This window comes from Passer domesticus, chromosome 15 (genome assembly GCF_036417665.1).
Source record: "Passer domesticus isolate bPasDom1 chromosome 15, bPasDom1.hap1, whole genome shotgun sequence".
NCBI lineage: Eukaryota > Metazoa > Chordata > Aves > Passeriformes > Passeridae > Passer > Passer domesticus.
Window position 1 is genome coordinate 14,839,242 of NC_087488.1, and position 5,247 is coordinate 14,844,488.

Consider the following 5,247-nt stretch of genomic DNA (forward strand, 5'->3'; position numbering starts at 1 on the left):
GGCTCCAGAGCTGTTTTGTCTTTCTTTTTTTTTTTCTTTTTTTTTTTTTCTTTTTTTTTTTCTTTTTCTTTTTCTTTCTTTTTTGTTTTTTTTTCTTTTCTTTTTTTTTCTTTTTCTTTTTTCCTTTTCTTTAATTTTTCCTCTGAGGTTCTCCCCTCTCCCGATGTGCCGGCTGGTAAGTCAATATTTTCCAGGAAAAGAGCTCTGTCCTGTGGTTAACCCCTGTTGTGCTGGAGCAGGAGCTCAGAGCCCGGGTGGGTAGCACGAGTGGGAGCTGGCAGAACACTTCAAAGCTGCAGTGAGGCAGGTTTAGACTGGATTTTGGGAAGCATTTCTTTGTGGAGAGGGTGTTCCAATCCTGGAACGTGCTGCTTAGAGAGGTGGTCAAGGCCTCAAACCTGTCAGTGTTTAAGAGGCATTTGGACAATGCCCTTAATTTTTTTGGTCAGCCCTCAATTGGTCAGGCAGTGGGACCAGATGATTGTTGTAGGGCTCTTCCACAAAACCATTTATTTATTCTGTTCTGTCCTGTCATGTCCTGTCCTGTCCTGTCCTGTCCCTCCTTCTACAGAGTCTGCAGCGTGGTCACAGCAACGTCACCAGATCTGGCTGTGACAGATTTTATTAATAACTGTGAGAAGGACAAAAAACCCCACCCTGGACTCACCAGTTGGTGCTCACAAGCCAGAAATGTGGAAGCTCTCCTGAGCTTTTCTCTTGGAAGCTCAGCTGGAGACGAATTTCAGGAATTGGGGTCAGATTCTTGCGCCAATGCAAAGAAGGGAAGTGCCACGGGCTGTGTGTCTGTCCCTGGCGTTGGTGTGGCTCATCTGGATTCACAGCCGGGTAAATGAGGGCCCTGCCTGAGTCAGGCTCCCGGGGCCAAGCCGCCTGTCTGGCCGGCTGCTCGGCCACCAAAGTGCTCCTCTCTGCAGGCACAGGGGCCCTGCTCGCCCCACAGTGACAAATCCTGTGTGGGCTTGTGCCCTGCGCTGGCCTGGCCCCTGCAGGAGGTGGCAGCAGGGCTGGGGGACACAGGAAGGTGACAGCAGGTTGTTGGGATCATGGAATCGCTGAGGTTGGAAAGGATCACTGAGTCCAAGCCAGCACTGCCAGCTCCAGCACTGCACCGTGTCCCCAAGTGTCACCTGGGGAAGGTGCAGGGGTTTGGCTCCCAAAGAACACCGGCTCAGGAGGGGTTCCAGGTGGACCTGGTGACTTCAGGGCTGACCCTGCAGGGATTCCCCAGGGCTGGGGTGACATCCCCACGCCGTGGCCTGCTCAGAGACTGCTGCAGCAGAGACTGAGGGAGCTGCAGCCAAACCTGGGCGTTTTACGTGAAATCCCAGAGCTGGGGACAGCAAATGGGACAGAGGTGAGCACCGAGCCAGCAGCCAGGACCTCTTGGGGTGTGAAGGAGATGGCCCAGATGGGTGCTGCAGTGGGTGTGTGGCGTGGCAGGAGCGTGCTGTGGTTTTGGCCGCCTCAGCCGCTCGCTCCAGGTGTTTTTATTGTGCCAGGAGATTTACAGACTCTTTCACGGGGTGTGTGCATTAATGATTTATTGCATGTGGGGTAAATGCTGCATCCCAGCCACCGTGTGCTGTGTGCTGGCTCTGCTGCTGGGGGTGGATTGGGGTGGCAGAGCCCCACACCTGCACATCACCACACCTGGTCCTCACCTGGGTCCCCATCTCCCCATCCCGGGGGTTCCTTCACCCCACAAGGTGAATTTAGCCCTGAATTGGGTGCAGCCCCTGTTTGCAGGCTGAGCAGGTTGGTCTCATCATTCCAGGTGTCCCCGGGTGGATCCAGCTGGACAGGCAGCACCCGCTGCAGACACGGCCCCTTCCTGCAGGTGGAAGCGTTAATTACAAGGTCCTAACTAATTTTCCATTTTTAGCAGAGGGCCTAAAAGTGAGGCAGTGGGGTATGACACTGAGCTCTGCTCCTGGCTCGGGGGCTCCTGCTTCCCACTCACTCCGAGGTGCCACCGAGTGTTCAGTGGTGGAGCTGAGGCCTGGGGCAGGCATTTCAGCTGGAATACAACATCCAGACACTGCCTTGCCCTTTGGAACCTTTTTCACCCTCCAGCCAGCAACGATTTGCATGGAGCCGTGCACAACGTGGTGTTTTAGAGAGGGGAAACTGAGGCAGGGAGCGCTGATGGCAGCTTGGCTCAGGGCTGCTGCAGGAAGGAGTCACTGGAGCCTCAGCGCTGACTCTGGCCTCAGGGCTGAGTCCAGGCTGGGCTTTTTGGCATCCTTGGGATGTGCTGAGCACGGCCTGCGGTCTGCCCACAGCCGAGCCGTGCTCCCAGCGCGCCCCACGCTGCTTTGTGGAGAGTCCCAAGGTGTCACCAGTGGTGTTTGAGAAAAACTGGGAGGCTGAGGGCTGTGCTGGTGGAGTCACAGGCAGGAGAAGCAGGCCAGTGCTGTGCAGGGATCACCCGTGCTCGTCCCCGTGCTCCTGCCTGGGCGGGTGCAGCCCTGAGAGCCAGGCAGCCCATCCATATTTATGCCTGACATTAATTTCCATTCATTTCAATATTTTATGAGCGTAACAATTAAAAGAAAAAAAAAAAAAGGGTTCAGTGCTCGTTGAGACATAGAAATAATTGGGTGTTGATGGTCCTGGAGTGCTGCCACCCAAATCCCAGGAGCTGCTGGTGCTGCCCATGCCCAGGAAATTTCCACAACGGTGCAGGAACCTGGCTGGGGATGGGCAGTGCCTGCCCGGGGCTCTGCTGCCTCTGGCCGTAGCCCCGGGTCCTGGTGGGGCTCTGGAGATCCCCCCGGGGCAGCTGCCACTGGGTTTAACTGGGAACAGATCTGGCCTGCAGCGGGCTGGGGTGGGCAGCACAGGGTCAGGGGTCCTGCAGTGCTGGAGCTGAGCGTGGGCGAGGCACAGGTGGATTTTCACCTCTGAGGTGGGATGTGCTCCTTGCTCCTCCACCGGTGTCCTGCCAGGGTCTGGGCATGGTGGCCATGGCAGAGGCAAAGGGGGGAGAGGGGGTGAAGGGGTGCAGGGCTGGCCCCCACGCTGCCAGGGGTCTCAGCGTGTCACTGTGCTCTGTCCCCCAGCCTCTGTGGGCTGTGTGGACCCTGAGGAGTGCGCCTGTGAGTGTGGGGCTGCTCCAGCATCACTGCCCCAGGCTGGTGGTCGAGATGGTGCCCAGGGGTGGGTGGGTGCCAGGGGGTGACCCCATTCCCACTGGGATTGCTGCTGCCAGGGCTTGGATGTTGGGGGGACCCCAGGGGTGGTGTGGGAAGGTCTGTGTTTGGGGTAACCCCAGGGATGGTGTGGGAGGGTCTGTGTTTGTGGGGGAATCCCAGGGATGTTGTGGGAGGGTCTGGGTTTGGGGGACCCCAGCAGTGGTGTGGGGTTCCTGTGTTGGGGGGACCCCAGGGATGCTGTGGGAGGGTCTGAGTTTGGGGTAACTCCAGGGGTGATGTGGGAGGGTCTGTGTTGACACCAGGGATGGTGTGGGAGGGTCTGAGTTTGGGGGACCCCAGGGATGCTGTGGGAGGGTCTGTGTTTGAGGGACCCCAGGGATGGTGTGGGAGGGTCTGAGCTTGAGGGGACCCCAGCGGTGGTGTGGGGTTTCCTGTGTTTGGGGGACCCCAGGGATGGTGTGGGAGGGTCTGTGCACAGCACAGCCCGTGCAGCCCCCCGAGGGTCGCTCCAGCAGTGAGCTCAGGGGCTGTGAGGTCCTGGGGTGCAGCTGAATGTTCCCAAACTCCATCCTCGCCCCAGAGCAGACCCCAGCGTGTGGCTGCAGAGGGGCAGGCACCATCCCGGGGCTATCCTGTCCCGTCCCTCCCGGTGCAGCCGCTCCCTCTCTCCCGCAGGGCTGCGGGGTGTGCTGATGGCAGCGCTCCTGCCGTCCCTGACCTCCCTCTCCAGCAGCAGCAGCACCCACTCCTCCCGGGGCACCTGGGGGTCGCTGCTCCTCCCGGGCAGGCGCTGACCGGGCCCTTTGGGGGGACCCGCGGGGCCGGTCGAGCCTGCGAAGCGCCTCACTCCGCCTGGCTTGTGTAAGGAGCACAAACCCTTGGATGGTTTTGAGGATGGAAGCGCTGGCAGCGCACGCGGGCTCGGGGCAGCCTCTGCCGGTCACCTCCAGCCGGGTCCGGTCACACACGGGGGTGGCAGAGGACAGTGACACAGCACAGTGGCACGGGGCAGTGGCACAGGACAGTGGCACAAGGGGGGTGGGAGAGGGCAGTGACACAGCACAGTGGCACAGGGCTGTCCCACATCCCCGTTGCCCCCGGCGGTGCCCGCGGAGCCGCGCTCGGTGCCCGCAGGCAGCGCTGGGGAGTGCCCGGCTCGGTGCCCCCGGCTCGGTGCCCCCGGCTCGGTGCCCCCGGCCCGGACACAATGACAGGGAGCGAATCTGGGTCAGGGCTCCGGCCGCGCTGTGCCCAGGCTGGGCCGGAGCAGCGGCTGGTTCTTGGCATTCCCACGTCCGGAGGGTGGGAAGGGGATGGGCGGCGATGCCGGGACTGGGGGTCCCGTCTTGTCCCCCTTGGGAAGAGGGGTGCCTGTCTCAGAGCGGCTTAGCCCCTCCCTGGCACTGGCACTGGCTTGGCTGCCGGTGACAAGGGCGTGACAAGGCAGGAGAGCTTTCCCCGGTGGATAATGAATGTTTGCGAAGGGCTTTGCCCGCCCGGGGCGGGAGGCGCTGCCGCGGTGGATCCCGAGCAGCTTCCCCAGGACAGAGCCAAGGAAATGGGCTTGGCACAGGGAGGAAAGCTCTGTGAGCTGCAGGTTTGAGGTTTTCCTCAGCGTGGGTTGGGTTCTGTGTAGTTGTCAGGGGGTCCCAAATGCCCCCACACCCAGCAGGGAGGGGATGCCACATCCTGGGATGGAAGGTTCCTTAAAGATCATCTCGTTCCAGCCCTGAGAAAAGGGCTTTGACTGTGGTGGGGCAAAGAGCTCCAAGCTCCCAGACCTGGGGGTTTGAGCTCCAGGAGGTGGCTGTCCCCAGGCTCATCTGTCCCCCACACTCAGCATGTGTCTGTGCCAGGTTCCTGCTCAGCCACCCACGGCCACGGGACCCCGGCTGTGGCCCTTGGGGACACCACAGGACCCCCATTCTGCGCCCATGTCTGTGGCATCAGCACCTTTGTCCTGATGTGTGTCAATATTTCCTGTTGTGCCTGTTTTGCCCAGCACCCTGACAGCCCCTGGGGTGGGGAAGAGGTGCTGGAGAGGAGAAAAATGAGGATTTGGGTGGTTTTT